The sequence below is a fragment of the Microtus pennsylvanicus genome, chromosome 6 (genome assembly GCF_037038515.1).
Source record: "Microtus pennsylvanicus isolate mMicPen1 chromosome 6, mMicPen1.hap1, whole genome shotgun sequence".
In the NCBI taxonomy this organism is placed as follows: Eukaryota; Metazoa; Chordata; class Mammalia; order Rodentia; family Cricetidae; genus Microtus; species Microtus pennsylvanicus.
In genome coordinates this window covers 103154384-103172843 of record NC_134584.1, presented here as the reverse complement: position 1 = coordinate 103172843, position 18460 = coordinate 103154384, and the positions used below count along the sequence as shown (strand labels likewise).

Genomic DNA, 18460 nt, shown 5'->3' with positions numbered 1-18460 from the left:
CTTCCAGCCTCTGTCATGAGCAGAGCTCCTTCATGTATGAGCAGGATTTTTTTCTCTGTCATTCTTACCAAGAGGAGAATCCCAACCCTGTTTGATGACAGAAAACAGTTCTACACAACTGCTGAGTGTTTTTTTCCTTCTTTCTTCTCAATTTTTGACATTATTCATAATAGTAGGTACCACTTTTAACCAAACAAGAGTTATAAAAGAAGAAAATGTCCTGTGAATTTTTGAGAATGCCTTGGCATATATGCAAGTACCTCGGAAGTAACTCTTGGGGTACCAGCCTAGGTAATAGATCCTATGAGAATAGCAGACACTTGACATTGTCAAGTGGCTCTTCCAGGCACTTTCAAGTGCAGCAAATGTATTCATACCAGTGAAGGATGCTGTTCCACTAGTACAGTACAGGAGACCACAGCTGAAACACTGTAGCATCCCTGTGAAGCAGCCCATCCTGAGTAAATCTAGTGTGCTTAATGAGCTAAAAGGAAGACCGAGAGCCCCCTCTAAATTCCTTCCCTGACTCATATTACCCTTCAGTGGAAAATTCATATTTGTGTCTAAAGAAAATGGCATGCCTTTATTCACTAAAACCCCTTCAGAAGTATAGGTGCCTTCATAGGAACATGGAGTCAGGAATTCTCTGCCCCTTCATCAGATATTTTGTTCAGATTCTCTTCACTATCATTTAGATTGGGTCTTTGTCAACCTGATAAACAATATCCAGGAAAACAAACAAGCTTTTTTTTTTTTATTAACCGCTGTGAATTTATAGACAGTTGGGGTTCTCAAAGCATTTATCTTTGCACCATCTTAGAAAGGTTGACTAACAAGATAGCTTTTTGTTTTTTACAATTTATTCATTTTTATTTAAGAGGGAGTGAAGGCTAGAAGGCAACTTTGGAATTTGGTTCTTTCTTGTTACCATGTGGATTCGGGGGAACGAGCTCAGATCACGAGGCTTAGCAGCAAGCAGTTTTACTTGCTGAGCAAGTTCTCATCAGCCGCTGTCCAGTTTCTCAGTGTGAAAGGATAGTCCCACTTCATTCTGAGAATCTTTATTGTATTTCTTTCTGAGCATCGTGTCTCCAAGGGGGACCTCCCTCCTGATTTAAGTTGGTCACATTGCTATAGATGTCACAATCTCCCTGTCCTCTGATAAGAAAATCGTAACAGTCTGTGATAGGGAGAAAACACTGCAGCGGGAATGTGCCACAATGAATCTGTGACCGTAATCGTTGGCATCTACCCGATGAAAAGTTTGCAGATAATTTTATATCCTGATTGTGTGGAGGTTGCCTATATCTGATCAAATGTTAGAGACATTGCCTCTGCTCTTGGGTGTGGTTAAAAGCTGGTTCTTTACTGTACTTTGTAGGGTTGCTTGTCAGGCCACTTTCTCAGTGTTTTACAGCTGCCTGGCAAACTAATAGAGTTCTTCCTCACTTTTCAAAATAACATCAGTAGACTACTTCCCCGAATAATAGCTCTCATTTATGTATAAAGAATAAAGTTGGTTTGAGCAGTTAAATGAGTAGAATGAAACAGTCTGTGTCTGAATCCTAGATTCACTGTGTTTTGGCACTGTGATTGATGGGAACTTCATACATCCTCTTTGTACTTCAATTTCCTAGCCATGAAATAAAGGAAACATAGTACCTGACTACAAGAATATTATAAGAAAACACACACAAATATATCACAGACAATCACATATCACACACACACACACAAACACACACACACACACACTCTCGCATGCAGTGAAGAACTTAGTACTTAGCCCAGCATTCAAGGAATTGAAACTGCTTAATGAATGTTCTCAATGTTCAATGCTTGTTTGGATTAAGCTGAGTCTAAGCAACTCATACCTAAAATTTCTGAGAGATTTTATGCCACCTATTTATGACTGTGGTCATATAATAAATCCCCACAGATGCTGAGAAGCTTCACTTGGCAAATGAAGCACTTGGGAGATATCACTCACACTTTTCCAAAACTCAATATTGGCACAAATATATGCATCTAATGCCAATCAGAAATTACCTGTTATCTGTGCCACTTTTTTGATAATAACCACATTTTGACAAATGATAACCTCTGTATATGATTTTAATTATTTTAGGAGACAGTCCAAAGAGTGCAATGTTCCATCATCAAGGCTGAGTAATTTGAGCTACGTGAACACATCATTATAGCCCTTGAAGACTATTCAAAATCCCTGTCATCAAATACATAAGTGGGCAATACTTTTAGTCACATACACATGTGTACATGCATGTGAACACATTTTTTACTCTCTCACTCTCTTTTTCTCTACTGTCATTCATCGACTAGTGCAGTAAGTGAGCCTTAAAGAAGAGAGAAGCCTACTGACCCCAGAAAATAAAAAAAAATGACTATAAGATCAATTGCAATCTTTAGGTAGCTCATAGCTTCTTTGGGTACAAAGTTATAAAGGGCAGATAGCCTCAATTATGAAGTTTTCCCTTGAGAAAACCCAAAAGCCATAGGGTATAGTATGGGTTTCCAAAGGGTATACTAAATGGAATCTGGAGCTCTCTGAGTTAACACGAGGAAGCAAGATGAAGATCTAGGGATGTTCTACCAACAGTGAACAGAGTTTAGATGAAAGAATGACATGCTCAGAAAGGCACAGAGGCTATCAGCTGCCAAGTCATTGAACACCAGGACTGCCCATGCAGGAAGTGCTGTGGGCAGGTGAGGCTGAGACAGACACAGGAATGAATAGGCTGTGTTAATGAATGTGAACACCTCCCAATCTGATAAGAAACCACTGAACCTCTGAACCACTGAATGGAAGGAAGCTTCCGAGATGGCTAAGAGTACTTGCTGCTCTTGTAGTGGACCCTCGTTTTGTTTCCAGTATATCAGAAAGCTCACAGCTGTCTGTAACTCAAGTCCCAAGAGAATTAAAACCCCTCTGACTTCTTCAGGCGCCTGCATACATGTAGAACACATATAGACAAGTAGGCATATACACATGCACAGAAAATAAAAAATTCTCAACAAAAGCAATCACTGGGTATTTTAACATTTTCACGTACACATATATGTATTTTTTAGATTTAGTGTGTGTGTGTGTATGTGGATTCTTTTAAGAAGGAAGTGTCTGTTTTGCTGTTTGTATTTTCAAGATATTTCCTTTATTAAAGAGCAACAAATTAGCAAAGTAAAATAAAACAAACTATAGGAAAAAAAGTAAGTGAAGTTGCAGAAGACATGATCACGTACATGTGTTTGCCTTGTTCACATGGGTAATTCCCCCATTCAGTCTTATTAATAAGCTGTATGGGTGACTTAAACACTTTCCTTAAGTTTGATTATTTTACTTGTTGGCTTTTTGCATGTGAAAAAAAATACTAGCTTATTAGCGTAATAATAAAATATTAGCCAAAGTAAACCTTAGACAAAGGGTTTTACTTTTATTATATTGAAAGTTCCTCAGGTTATATAACTACAGGAATAGTTTCAGTCTTTGTATACAGCTTTACAGTGGTTATCCTTAAATTGAACATGCTTATGCTTACTTATTGTGACTGCAGTTTCTTCTTCTTCTTCTTCTTCTTCTTCTTCTTCTTCTTCTTCTTCTTCTTCTTCTTCTTCTTCTTCTTCTTCTTCTTCTTCTTCTTCTCCTTCTCCTTCTCCTTCTCCTTCTCCTTCTCCTTCTCCTTCTCCTTCTCCTTCATCCTCCTCCTCCTCCCTCCACCCCAATTTCAAGGTTATCAGGATGGAGTAAAACGGGCAGGGCCTTTGGAGTCCAGGAAACCTAGATTGGACTTCTCATTGAGCTAATTTGTCTGGTTATCTTGGGCAAGTTATTGGCCTCTCTGAACTCTGTCTCATTTCTCTCTTGCAAAGTTGGTGTGAGATTAGCTAAATCCCTCTGTGGCTTGTTGGAAGTATTAATTAAAAATAAATGCATGCACAAAACCCACTTGTCCATGGCAATAATATCAGGAATCTGTAGTGGTTGGAGAATGATACAGGATTGTTGATATGCAATTGTTAATATGCTAAAGAGAGAAAGTGAAATTGTAATTTGGGCAAGAAACTGTAATAATATGCAGAGGAGCAGGAGACTACCTCCTTTGCTCGAATACTATTTGTTGATTCATTTCTCAAAGATATCACAAAGTCTGCGAATATTTATTTTGTCCTGCTCCCAATAGCCCTTGTAATAGGGAATTATTTGGGTACAACGAAAGACATTTGTAAATGCGGCTGATAAGACTGCCATTGGACAAGGAGTGTTTTGTTGGACACAAGAATTCTATTATCCCTGGCTTCAGTTGTCAAGTGCCCGGGGAACCCAGAATTTATGGTAGCCGCACAATGGGCCTTTCAGGACCCAGCAAAAGAGCTGTGAGATCCTGCTCCATGGCTTTTCAGGGCTTCTAATCTTTTTATCGGGCCAGGACAATGCCGGATTCAGCTGCTGCCTGAGCCTCCTGACTGTCCATTGGCCATCAGGTATTGTGCGGTAATTACCATGGCGACAATGGACTTTCTTCTATGCCCGTCCATCAGACCTTTAGAAAACAGCAAAGGTTGTCACTCTGTATTAGGTGCGTCTAAAGGCATGGCTTACTTAGGAAAATGACTAAAGGGACATAAAGATAATCGTGTTAAAAGATTCATTTAAAAGAGTGCTGTGTCAAATCCATTTGGAGCCCAGGAACTTTGTGTGTTTGGCTTCTTGTAGTCGCAATTACTTTGGGGGCATCATCCCATGATTCTATAGGAGAGGAACAAGCGTAGGGTACATCAGGGGGACATAAACCATGGATTTCTGGAAGTCCCTATACACACATGGTAGCAGAGGTCCAAGCTCAGCCAATGAACATCACGGCACATATTTAAGAGTCTTTGATTCTTAGTTTTCTCATGTAAAAAAAAATGGCAATGCTGATGTTCACAGATGGATGTTAGTTGCATGCTGTATCATTGCAAATGTTCTATATGATTGCAAATGTTATGATTGCTGACATGTATATGGATAAGCTTCATGAGAAAGCAAACAAACAATGAAATTTCAAACAACCATAACCACTGTAAAACCAAAATGCATATCTATCTTTTATATAATCACAGCTCATGATTATTAGCTGAGCTTTTCAATTTATTTTTACTCACTACTCTTCATGATAATCCTCCAAAATTGTTATTATCTACATTTTATCTAGAGAATAGGGCCCCAGACAGTTATTACTTACCCAAACTCAATCTAGTTTTGCACAGGCAAAACCTGAACTTTAAGTCATATTTTCTCACAGTGCTTTTCCTTTCTTCTAAAAATTCATAATTGACTGGCTTATCTTATAAAATATGCTTCACCATATGGTTTGGGGACTTTGGCAATAACAGGAAAAGAAAACTACCCAGTGGTGATTATTAATGGCGCTTAATCATCACTTTGACAACGTTGAGAACATGTAACACTCTAGAAAGCCGTAAGTTCCAATCTGTAGATGCCCAGAGTGTGCTGCACTTATTGAGCTCCTTCTGCTGCTTGCTGAGCAAGAAAATCACAGAGCAGGATCGGCCACGTGCCTCTACTCATTGCTTCTAGACCATAGTAAAGCATAGTCCCAGCAGCTGCTTCACAAATCTGTGTTTTAACCACTTTAGAGTGATGACATACAAAAGCTTACTCATCTTTTGTTTTGATTGACTCTGCTCCGAACCATCTTCAGTGCGTTGCTGCGTGCATACAGCAAATGTAGAAAGTATCTTTGCACACACAACAGAAGCAGACATTGTTTGTTCTGCAAAGTGACTCTGATGCTGGGGCTCTTAGAACTTGGGAGGAGTTAATTTCTGGCAACTATTTCCGTGCTGCATGGACCTGAGGATCCATTACCAAGTCACAGTTTCTACATCTGTAAAATGGGGTTGCACTACAATTGTCCTTGTCTGTATTGCTCCCCTCTGTTGTTTTTCTGTCAGCACAGAGGCTGTGCTTTATCTGTTATTGCAGTTCCCACAGGATGAGCTATGTCACTGTCATCAAATGTAGCTTTTAATTAAATCTCAATTGTTCTATTTATCAATAAGACTCGGGGGTCAAAGGCTGGGTTGAAAACCTGCTAGCTCAAAGAGGTAGGGTAATAACTAGCTGGCCTTATCTCTTTGTCAGCATTTCCAAAAGAGTGTCCTTCTGCTCTGCCAAAACAAAAACAACCCATGCTACACAAAGTCCCTTTTTAGGATTTCCTGCGTGTCTCTCCATCACCTTACAGACATCCTCTGACTCTCTATGATTACTTTCTATCAATGAGTTTGAGATGGAGGAAGGAGAGAGATGAGAGCAAAGGAAGAGATATTTTGATTGAGGGAACCACTATGGGGTTAGCAAGAAAGCTGGCACCAGAGAAATTCCCAAGAACTCACAAGTATGACCCCAGCTAAGACCCTAAGTGACAGAAGAGAGGTTGTCCAAACTGTCATTGCCCTGTTGTCAGACTGATGAATATCTTAAATATCACCATAGAACCTTCATCCAGCAAGTGATAAAAACAGAGGAAGAGACCTGCACTGGAGCGCTGGACTGAGCTCCCAACATCCAGATGAATAGTGGGAAGAGTGAGAATAAGAGCAAAGAGGTCAAGACCATGATGGGTAAACCTACTGAAACAGCTTACATAAGTCAATGGGAGCTCACCAACTCCAGCTGAACAGGAAAGGAAACAGCATAGGACCAAACTAGTCCCTCTGAATGTGGGTGACAGTTGTATGACTGGGGCAGACTATGGGGCCACTGGCAGTGGCACCAGGATTTATCCCTACTGTTTGTAATGGCTTTTGGGGGAACCTATTCTCCTTGGATGTATACCTTGCTCAGCCTAGATACAGCATGAAGGAACTTCAACTTTCTCCAAAGAAATGTGCCTTACCCTCTCTGAGGAGTGGATGGGGGTGGCATGAGAGAGAAGCAAACACTATTTCATTGACTTGAGGATGGAGTCACACACTTTCGCCCTACAGGATTTTACTCTGTCTTCCAATTCATGTCCTTTTCACATGCAAATATAATCATTCCGTTCGAGCAGCTCCTTATATCTGATTTGTATTAACACTAATTATATATTTTTTTATCAAAAATAGTTTTTTTATACAATATATTCTGATTATCATTTCTTTTCCCTCACCTCTTCCCAGATCCTTTCTATTTACCCACCCACCCAAATCTACATCCTTTCCTTCTCTCTCATCAGAATTTAAAGAAGCATTAAAAAAAAACATAAATGAAACCAGATGAACCAGAATAGGAAAATACAAAGAAAAACAGGAGTAAAAAAGCCTAAAGAAAAGCTCAAGGAACACATACGGATACAGTAACACAGAAACTGAGATATGTTTTCATACCCACACCCAGAAATCCCATAAAAAACACAAAACCAGAAACCAAAATATATACTCAAAGAGCATATGAGGCAAAACAACAACAATAACAACAAAAGCTTTGATATATAGCATTACAGAAAAGAACCTCCCAAAATGCTGTTGTGTTCCTTTTTCCTTGGCCATCTACTGCTAGGCACAGAGCCTAGCCTCAGAAATGGCTTGTTTCTCAATAAGAATTTGTAGAGAAAGCTATTATTTCATTTGTGACTGGCTATCAATTGGAGATAACTTCTGGGTTGAAGATAGGGACTAATGTCCACTTCCACTTTCAGAGAGGGGACCCATCTGTCGCAGACCAGGGCAATTGCTATTCATGTTGTCACAGTCTCTGTGAGTTCAATGTGTGTTGGTCCATCTGTATTTTGAAGGCCTTTTTTTCTTGGCATCCTCATGCTCTCTGGCTCTTATAATGTTTCTAACTTACCTTCCTCAGGGTTCCCTGAATCGTAAGTAGTGACAGGAGTGATGTAGCATTAGTTTTAAAGTTTCATTTCTCATCTAAATTTTGTCTATTTCAAACATGAATGAATCAAATTACAGTTCATCTTGAAGCCAAACCCTGTGTAACTATAATTTGTAGACCCAAATAAATTATGTGCTTCCATGATATGATGTTGGGAGGCATAGGACGGATGAAGTAAGAGTGATGAGTCCCAAGCAAGTCTATGCCTAAGAGGGTAAACCATTACTTATGGAGGGTCAAAAAAGAAAAAAACTGGCTTCAGTTTGAAAGCTCTGTTTTTTTTAGATCAGCAGAGACCTCTCCCCTGGGGTTCACTTAATGTCAGTTAATTGGTTATATAAGTCTGGTTGAGATCCAGATCCTGAGATCTAAAGATGTGATTTGCTGGTGGCAACATATTTGCTGCCTGGCTAATATGGGTCTCCTGGCGGCGTCATCAGCTCCATGTTGTATGAATGCCTCCATGTATGTTCAGGATAAATCCAGGGCTGCCTGTTCTTGGCACCCTGAGAATCTTACACAGTATGACCATTTTACTGTTCTTGTTGATATCTTCTCTGAAGCAATGTGCTAGAAGCACATTTTTGAAGATTTACAATTCATCTGCCTTCTTTCCGTGAGGATTTTTCTTTGTTTTGTCTGTTATATTTTGTTTGAATGTGTTGTACTAAGGAGATATTATATAGAGAAAGGAAAAGTAGACTTTGGAATAAGCATAGTACAACAAATAGCTAATAAAGATTTTGATTGAGGGCCTCATGCAAACTGAGTTGGTCACAGATCGCTGACATCCTGGAGCTGAAGGTCGTTCAAGAACATCTGTAGGCTGCAGTCTGAGGGATGCTCTGCCAGTCAGCATCTTCGTGTGCTCAGTGCCTCAGTTTTTAAAGACGACAGCTGTTTAAACACTCCATATACTTGTCTCCATTCATTCAACTAATATGTGAACAGCTGCTCTGGGATAGGGAAAGTGTTGAACACTTCAGTAGATACAAAGTTCAATCAGACCAACATCTAGGCAGAACACAGCTCCTCCCACACAGGAAATCCAGATTTTGGTTGCAGTGAAGAGGAAACGCAAGCCTGATAAGGACTGAATGCATGCTCAGCCCTGTGCTCTCATCTTCTTGAAGGGGAACGGCTATCTCCAACACCCGCTGTTCCTTGTTGTTCTTGAGTAGACCATCCCACGAGGACCAGTCTCCTCCAGAAAGCTGTTTTTCACTTTAGGAGCAGAGTACACATTAATTAGAAAATTGTCCCTGAATGCTTTCAATCTCTCCTGCAAGGGTTATTGCTATTTCTAGAGCAAGTGGGTGTGACAGTCACAGCACAAGCGCTTGGGCAGTCCCCCAGAGTCACCTTGTTATCAAAGTACTAAACACAGATGCAGTTAATCACACTGTCCTGGTAGTTCTAAATCCACAAGTTTCCCCAGTTTTCCCTACAACTGGAATAGCTTACTTATACTTTCTTTGTATGCCTAGGCTATTTTCTCTGAAGAGAAAAGTCTAACCTATGCCACTGTCTATGCCCAATATAAAGGCTTGGGGCATTTTAGTCATTTCTACTGCATCTATATTACTAATGCTGCTTCTCTTCTGTATCTTTTCTTTCAGAAATCACTGTGCTTTTGGCTTTGTGGACCTGTGAAGACATTCATTTCTCTTGTTATCTGTTGAATGACCAATCAGATGGGTGGAGTATGTTATAGGAACTGGCAGCAAGTGTCCAATGGGTGAAGAAGGTAAGATGGGTCAGCAGTACCGAGGGAGCCTCAGATTACTATGTCTGTGAAGGCGGAAGTTATATGTGTACCAGTTACAGTGCTTATGTCTGGCTCGAGCTGGAATTTCACTAACCCTGAAGTGGAATTTTAGAGGGAGAGAAATTTGTCTCTTTGGCTTTAAGAAGGCAACTTTTCAATATTGTTTTGGTTGGCTTCTCTTTCTTGTGTACCTGTTAGGTGCCAATCTGCAGAGGACAAACTTTTTGATTGAATCTGGTATGGAAGAAAGGAGAAAAACTGAAGCGTAATTCTGTAAAGAGGACATGTCCGGACAGACTGATTAAGATGATTGTTGTACTGCATTTATGTCCTTTTTGTCTTTTGAGAAGAATTTTTAAGATAAAAACAAGGTGGCTTGCATTCTGCAAAAAAAGAAAAATAAATAGAGTAGAAATGAGGGAAGAGAAAGAAAGAGAGAGAGAGAGAGAGAGAGAGAGAGAGAGAGAGAGAGAGAGAGAGAGAGAAAGAAAGGAAGAAAGAAAGAAAGAAAGAAAGAATTAGTTAGGAGACTGCAATGTTTATACCTCAAAAGCTCAAAATCCAGGGCAGCTCAGTCATGAGCCAGGAGGTCTGATTTTAATGCTAGGCCCAGCTCTGCTGTTCTCCGACTGAATGTGGATACCTACATATGAATTAATTAACAGCTTCTTAAGAGACTTCCAGAATTCTTTAATAAGAAAGCCACCCTTTCACTGGCCAGAGCACATCTCTGCTACCCTTTCTGCACACCCACTCTTTGTTATAAGCCTCCCCCCATCCAGGAGCTATCCATTAGGAAACAGACTCATTTCCCCCAAACAATAACATTGCTCTTCTTTTGATTATATCTTAGCGTTGACCTTATTTTCCCTAAAAACGATTGGTTGCTTGTTTGCTTTCATTATTTATTCCCTAAGATCAAATCATCGTTGTTTCTCAGACAATCCTGCAGTGGCCAGGGATTACACCATCCGCAGTAATCTCACTTCAGGTCACAGTTGTCAGTATACAAAACACTTTTCTAGTCATCGAGATCAAACAGAAACACCTCACAGGAGGAAAGACTTCTTTGGACTGGCTCATTGTTTTGGGAAACTGAGTTCACTGTGGTTGGGAGGGTGGAGTGTAGAACAGGTCCTTCACAGCACAGATGGATGAGATGTATTCATAGAGGAACTGGGGATTACTGAAATCAGCTAACTGGCATTGCATGCTTACACTGTGTCAGAAGCATGCTGTCTTTAGAGGTATCACTCCCTTAATCCTTCCTTTGTGCACCAGCTATTATTATTATTTAAAATTTTTAAATGAGAAACCCCGACCTTCCAGAGGATAAGCTGCCTGTGGCAATACGCTGCACCTCTTTATCTTTTTAGTTCGCATCAATGGAACGTCTGACTTTCTCTATAGCTGTGCCTTTGGCCAGCCTCCGTCTGCCTTTCCTCTAAATGATCTGCTGGATTATAGGCAAAAACATTTCCTCCACATAAGGCTCCTTCCTAGTTTGGTCCTCCGAAACTATTGTTTAAAACACAGTCATCTAGCCACTATGTGTGCAATGTATAAGTCTTTGGAGATTTTCAGGATTTTTTTTTTGTCTCATCTATTAATGAGAGTCTGTTTTAGGAGAGAATTTCCATTTGAGAAATGTTCAAACTCCCCCCCTCCCCCATGCTCTGGTTAACAGTTGATAGGGAAACAAAAACACAAACAAAACCACAGTGTGTGAAAGACTCAGCAGAGGAACCTAAGTTGCACCTCCTTGCCAAGCACCAACCTGACTGGGAAACTGCAAGGATGGCATGGGCTTCCCTGGTGCTGGCATCTTCCATGTTTCTTTGCTCTGATGCCTGGTTCGGCAGGTGGCCTGCATTTCTCTGTGGTCACACCTGTGAATGCTGATTATTTTGCTTTTGCCAAGGCTGATGGGCCTCTTCATTTCATCAGCCCTCTGAATTCTTCACTATATGACATTTCCTATTTTTCCAGATAGTGGGTGTAGCAGTAGGCCGCTTGTTTGTCTCGGCCACCCAGAACCAAAATAAGCAAACAGAAACTATATTGTTGAAAACACCGCTTGGCCCATTAGGTCTAACTTTTTATTGGCTAACGCTTACAACTTAATTTAACCAATTTCTAATAATTTGTGTAAGGTTACGTAGCTGTTTACTGGCAAGATTCCAACTGGCATCTGTCTTTGATGGAGTTACAAAGCTTGTCTCTGACTCCGCCTCCTTTCTCCCAGCATTCAGTTCCAACTTCCCCACCTACCTAAGTTCTGGCCTACTACAGGTCCAAAGCAGTTTCTTTATTCATTAATGGTAATCACAGCATGTAGAGGGAAACCCCACATTAAGTGGGGACAGGTAGCCTGAGGTACTAATGAAGCAGTCAAAAGTGAAAATCTGCTAGGTTGTTTTTCCTCCTAGAGGTTAAACACAGCCTTTTCTTTGGGACTTTCCATGGCTCTTTTAATCCAAGGAGAGGAAACAAAATATTCTTATGCTTCCAGAAAAACCACTGAAACCAAGGAGCCTGCTACTCACAATTTCCTAAAAAATTAAAAACCACCACCAACACCACCACCACAAAAAGCCATGACACAAATGGCATAGACTCTTGGACTTTTCAGGGCAGAGTTCTGATTTTAAGAAAAGGACTTTTACGTCCCAGGGGAGAAAACAGCTTGTCAAAGCTCATCTTCTAGGAAGAACAAAACAAGACAAATAACAAGCTGGACTTGACTTAATGTCTTAACTTTGGTGGCTCAAAAGAATCTAGAAGTGTGTCCATTGCTTTTCTACTGATTGCTAGTACGTGAGGATTTTAGCGTTTCTTGATCAGGACCCTGTGATTTGCCACAAACACAGGTAGAGATGAAAATGACATTTTCCCTCTTGAAATGATGCTTGCGTCCAAGGAGATCTGTGTGATGTACTCAGATCCGAGTGGCAAGGAAAGAGGAGAGACTTTCAGCACGCAGTAGAGATGGGGGCAGAGGAACAACTCTTAGATCAACCTCTTGGGAAATTTCCTGGAGCTTTCACTTCCATCCCAGCCTATGTGTAACTCAGGTAGTCATGGCAGCTCACCAGAGGAATTCCCAAGGCAGCTGCAGGATAGATGTCAGCCCTGCAACCCTGCTGGGTATTTAATAGAGCACTGGGGCCTGCAAATGAATGTTTAGGAGGAGCAAAAGGGAAATACCCTCTCCGGAAGAGGAGTACAAGAACACGGACACCCTGCTGAGCAACGATCAGCAGGGACTTCAGGTCACAGGTCACCCAATTATTTCTCATCTGCATAGAAGTCAATTCCAGTAAGCTGATTGGAGGGCAGCTCACTTGCACTGCCAGACCCACGGGCTCTGAATTGTCGGTGACAGCTCTAAGTGCAGGCAGCCCGCTCCTGTGTCCTATGTGCCTGCTGGGGCTGTTGGTGAATGCACATTTCCTATTTCAGGATGTAGGCTACCGTGGAGAAGGAGGCCAGGTTTCTGTCTGGAGTCAGTGTCACTGGGATCATAAACAGACACTTCATTCACTCGTGGACCACATACTGCAGCTCTTTGCTATGTGTAATGTGACAGCCACTCCCCGATTCAAGGATCGATTGCACAACGCTCTTACGGGCTTGGTGAAGTGAATATCGAATATCTCATCCCTCGTTGAATGCCAGTCTGAAGGATGAGCTTACACCAAAGTGCAGGTGCTTTGTCTTGCTTTATTTAACTCACAACACACAAAAGGACCATTTTTAACAATAACTGGGTGGTGTTTATTGACCATCGTTATAAGGCAGGATCAGTCTTACATCAGTCTTTGCAGTTATTATCTTGCTTGATGTCACCAAAACTTTGACAGATGTCTTGGGGGCTCTGATAAATGAGGATATTGAAGTCCAGAGTGGCTAAAGCACTTGCAGAGGGCCTCATAACTGACCTTGGATCGGTTGTATTGTTGCCCCTGTGCATGTCAGTATGGTATTTCAAAGTTATCAGTATGGCTCTTCTAAGTCAATTGCACCTTGCTTCTCAGTCTCAATCAACTTGTGTGGGAGGAAGTTTGAGGGTAATATTTATTGCAATTATTTTGGTAGAGTCATGTTTCAAAACTCCATAGTGGCACAGTGGGTTTTAGCACCAATGTGGTTCTTGGGAGGGGGAGTTGTTATTCATCAACCAAATCACAGATGAGACATATTTTTTTTTAATCTCGAACTAGGTATTAAGCCTGACATAAAAAAAAAAATCAGTGTTTACACAATGAAGCTGAAATTGTACCTGTAAAGAACCTTGCCCTGCATTCTGTTGATGAAGTAGGGGTGGTAGGCATGGAACCAAGACACAGTCACATCTCTAAATGCTTCACACAGAAGGGCTATCTCTGCTAGACAAACTCAGGAGAGGCTTCACTGGATATAGAGTTGAGCATGGGTAGGTTTGACTATGAGGAGATGAAGAATTGCTTGCCAGGTAAAGGGACTGCTGCTATAGATGCTCAGTTAGCCTTGGTCATCAGTAAAACATGCCATAAATTGCTTATGTGTAAACAAATAAGATGATTGAATAAAGGTGATTTAAAATCAAAATAGAAAACTTGATGTTCAGAAAAAAACTTGTCCATTATGTGTGTTTTAATTTCCATCCCGCGTACACTACCACTATATTTAGTTTGATACATGACTGTCCAGAGACTTTCTAAGCAGTTACAGGGACATACATTAAAATAATCTTTTATGTTCATGGAGGCACCCAACTGCTGTCTCCTGCATACTGTTCTAAATCACAGTTAAAATAAAAACAATTCTTTCTTCTTTTAATTGTACTTGTTTGGGTTAAAGCATTTCTGTCTGCTTTTATTTTTTATTTTATTTTATTTTTGAGGCAGGGTTTCTCTGTATATCTCTGACTGTCCAGGAACTTGCTTTGTAGAACAAACATCTGTTTGCTTTTAAAACATTTCAAACCCAAGGAAGAATTAAAAAAAAAACAAAAACAATATAAGAAACCATCATTTACCTAGAGTCACTGACTTATGAAAGTCATTTGGTTGTATTCTATGTAGTGGTTTTATGAACTATCACTCTAAATCAGGATCCCGATTGTGTGCCTTATGTAGTCAACAAGTGAATGAAGTGTCTGTTTATGATCCCAGTGACATTAACTTCAAGAAGCCTGGCATCCTTCTCCATGGTGGCCTACATCCTGTTTCCTTGCTCTTGCGGAGAGAAATACTCTGATGCACTGGCAAATAAGAGCATATTTCTTGACCTGTTAAAAGTAGCTTATCCACCCTGAGAATACAGATGGACAGAGAAGATGATGGTTTGGTACCTTGATCTTTGGGGAAGAATTTGACCCTGACTTAATTGATCATCAAGAACAACCACTTGGGGAAGGAGGGTATGTTCCCTGTTCATTGTGCTTGTATTGTGTGCTCACTGGTCCAGAGAAGCATCAGACAGTTCAATTGAAACCCAATCTCTTGCATTTCCGACAAGCAGTCATTTAGATAGCATTATCTTTTCTGTTCTGCTTGTCAGAGTCAACACGGCATTTTCAAAACTGGTGTAGGTTTCTCTCCTTTGAAAGATCAAAGCATCTGAGCTTTGCTCAAGTTATCTGTGTACTTCCTTTCTGTGTTACATAGCAAGGGGTAGTGTGCATGTAAAGTAAGAGAAACTCTGAATACAGGGGCAGGCAGGAAGCAGTCTCAAAAGCCAATGTGACAGGGTTTTGTAGCCATGCGATCTAGATATGAAAGGATTGTTCTCAGGTCCTCATTCATTCTTTCTCTCAGCCAACAAGTCTTGAAAGCCTTCAGGTCACACTCTTTCATGATCTTTGCCAAGATATAGTTTTGTGTGTGTGTGTGTATGTGTGTGTTTTCCAAGCGGCATCCTCTCAGGAGATGAAAGTGAGACAAAAAGAAATATCTCAGTTGAAAAAGCAATTGAATCTGAGCACAGTAGGGTGGGATTTCAAAGAAGAATTTCCTAGACATTCATTAACTAACTCATTTATACATTAGGCACACATGTATTGGCTACTTACTCAAGCTATTTATGTGAGCGAGCACCTGCCAATAAACTCATGATGCTTCCTATGATAACGGAACTCATAAACCTAAGCAGGCATCCTTTGTTACCTTCTTGTTCTAACTGTTCCCTTAGGGTGGGACCTATATGACATTTCAGCTGTCCCTAGATAGTTTCAGAAGGAAATCAAGCCTTTGATCATCTGTCCTCCCTGGTATCACATGGTTCCTAAACCACAAGATTATCTGTCCCTCTAGAGGCTGCTAACCCAGATTACCCTATGCCCTTCAGAGAACTCAGAGCTCAAGGCAACGAGAGAAGAAAGGACAGGGAAAGAAAGGTAACAAGCCATATTAAATCTGCCACCAATATTTTGTGTCTGTGGAGGATTCAGAAGGTTACAGTAAGACACCTGGCAGATGCCTCCATTTGGAAGCTTTAGAGAAATTTTGAAGGGGCCAGTGAGTTCACCCTTTTGAGAGGTTCTGAATTTTAGTCTCTGAGAACCATGCCAAATGCTGTTAGGTTGCCATAGTAACAGTTCCTATACTTTTTATTTCACAGAAAAAGCATTTAAATAATACTGGTTGCATACATGCAAAGCCTCTCCAAATCAGTCTGGCAGATTTCCCTGGCATCATACTTCTACCCACTACAGATATCATGCTGGATCTCTTGACACTCCTAACCACATTTCCTAATTTGTACTTAGTAAACAGACCTATGATGTGGGATTCCCTTCTGTATGCTGTGAATACCATTGGTGAACAAAGGACTGCTTTGAGCCTATAGCAGAGCAGGGCAGAGAGAGCTAGGCAGGGAAAACTAAACTGAATGTTGGGAGGAATAAAAAGAAGCTAGGGAGAAGCCATGAGATGAAGGGCGGAACTTTAGCCGGTAAGCCACAGTCACATGGTGATAAACAGATGAATAGCAATGGGTTAAGTTAATATATAAGAGTTAGCCAATAAGAAGCTAGAGCTAATGGGCCAAGCAGTGATTTAAATAATATGGTTTCTGTGTGATTATTCCAGGTCTAAGCAGACAGGAACAAGCGAGTGGTCTCTTTCTCCAACAGACCTAGGCATGTACCTATGTAGTAGATTGCTTTTCTAGCATGCACAAAGCCCTGGATTTAATCTCCAGAATTATAATTTCCCCCCAAAAGATTAGAAAAGATCTAAGCAGACTCGTATTCCTTGGCCTAAGTCAGGTGTCTTATTCTTGAACAATGAAAGACAAAACATGTGGCTTGAACAGTTTAACTCTCTGCAGTGCTTGAGGCTGTACCACTTTCCTGGCATGAGCCTGCACACCACTGAAACACAGGGCTAGCCAGAATGGCTGGTAGCTCAGGATCTGATAACATTAATACATTTTTTTTCTTTTTGATATATATCCACTGAATTGCAATGTGGTTTTTGTAGTGTTCTATGCCTCTTAGCAAGTGTTTTGGCTGCCTTGTCCTTTGAAGGAAGGTTAATAGAAGCCTCCTATTTCCTGGGTTCTTCACATTGTATAATAGGATAAATGTTGCACCCAAGAGATCAGTAGCAGTGTTGGGATGACCTTGCCTTACTCTAGCCCTATATGAAGGTGCACACTGGAGTCTGGGTTAAGGGTATCATGGAGCAGAAGAACAGAATATGAGATATTCAGAAGGGTTTGGATATGTGGGACTGACCTGCCAATGGAAATAATTGCCAGGTTTAGAAATTGAAAAGATATTACGGAAACAGATTTTAATTTCAAGTCCAGAAATATTGAATAAGGGTAGGGAGTAGTTTTCCTCGTAATTCTTATAGTAACTATGTAAAACCATGTAATGGGATTATAGCTGAATGGGAATCAAGTCAGATGCTAACTGTGCTGCTCATTTCCCCCTTTCTGTCATTACTTTTTGCCCCATCCATTAGATATAGGGCCCATTGCTGTTCATCGGCACATCCACTTCTTTACTCAGGGACTCTGCTGTTAGCAGCCTTGAAAGTCTCCTTGTATAAGTAGCGCTTCCTAATTGTTTCAGTATTGACTTAAATGCCCCAACTTGAGAGGATCTCTCTGACTTCACAAAAAAGCCACAGCCTATACTCGTTATACTACTCTTCCATATTTTATCATTTCATCTAATCATTCAAAGATTATCATCATTGATAAATATGTTTGTTTCCTGTCACGTTAATAACTCTGTTGTTCAAGTCACTTATCCCATTGACATCCCTCAAAGTTTTACATGCCTGACCTACTCAGTGCTCTGAGGGCCAAGAGCAACGTGATCCACACCAGTTAGCTTTCTAAATACTTCTAGATTGAATGACAGAGCAAACATAATTTTTTGAATGTTTCATGTATAGGTATATAAAATTGAATGGCTGTATTGGTTCAGTAAAGAAGGAACTAGAGCTTGGACTCATCTGCATTTCTGGGTTGAGCAGAATCTTGGGACATTTCTGAATTCCTCCTGGATCATCAGTCAGATGCAAGTGGCAGCCAGACCTGGAACACTCCACGCCTGGGATGCCGAGGGTTGCATAATTGTTTCCCTCTGTGTGTATTTGTGCATTAACACTGGCCTTTTGGACTTTCCTGACCTATCTCCCTGCAGGAAAGATTGCATCTGTAATACTGTGGGAAATTGGGGCTGACATGTAGTATGGGACCCAAAGTGGTTTCACTTGAACAAACAGAGAATAATAACCATGCACTTAAATGCTGGAGTAGGTATCAATCAGAAGAATGTTCCTATAATCCATGTTTAT

The 18460-nt window shown here is 40.7% G+C and overlaps 1 protein-coding gene across 3 annotated transcripts in view; it reads left to right on the top strand.

Annotated features, from left to right (window-relative positions):
- The window catches only part of Cdh11 (cadherin 11), a 152021-nt gene that overhangs the window by 55091 nt on the left and 78470 nt on the right, over nt 1-18460 (top strand). For 2 of the 3 annotated variants that reach the window (XM_075977046.1, XM_075977047.1), the window contains exon 2: nt 9514-9641. The exons of the other annotated variant lie outside the window; for it this stretch is intronic. The gene's annotated coding sequence lies outside the window, so the exon portion shown is untranslated. The remainder of the gene's footprint in view (nt 1-9513; nt 9642-18460) is intronic. 3 annotated transcript variants of the gene reach the window in all.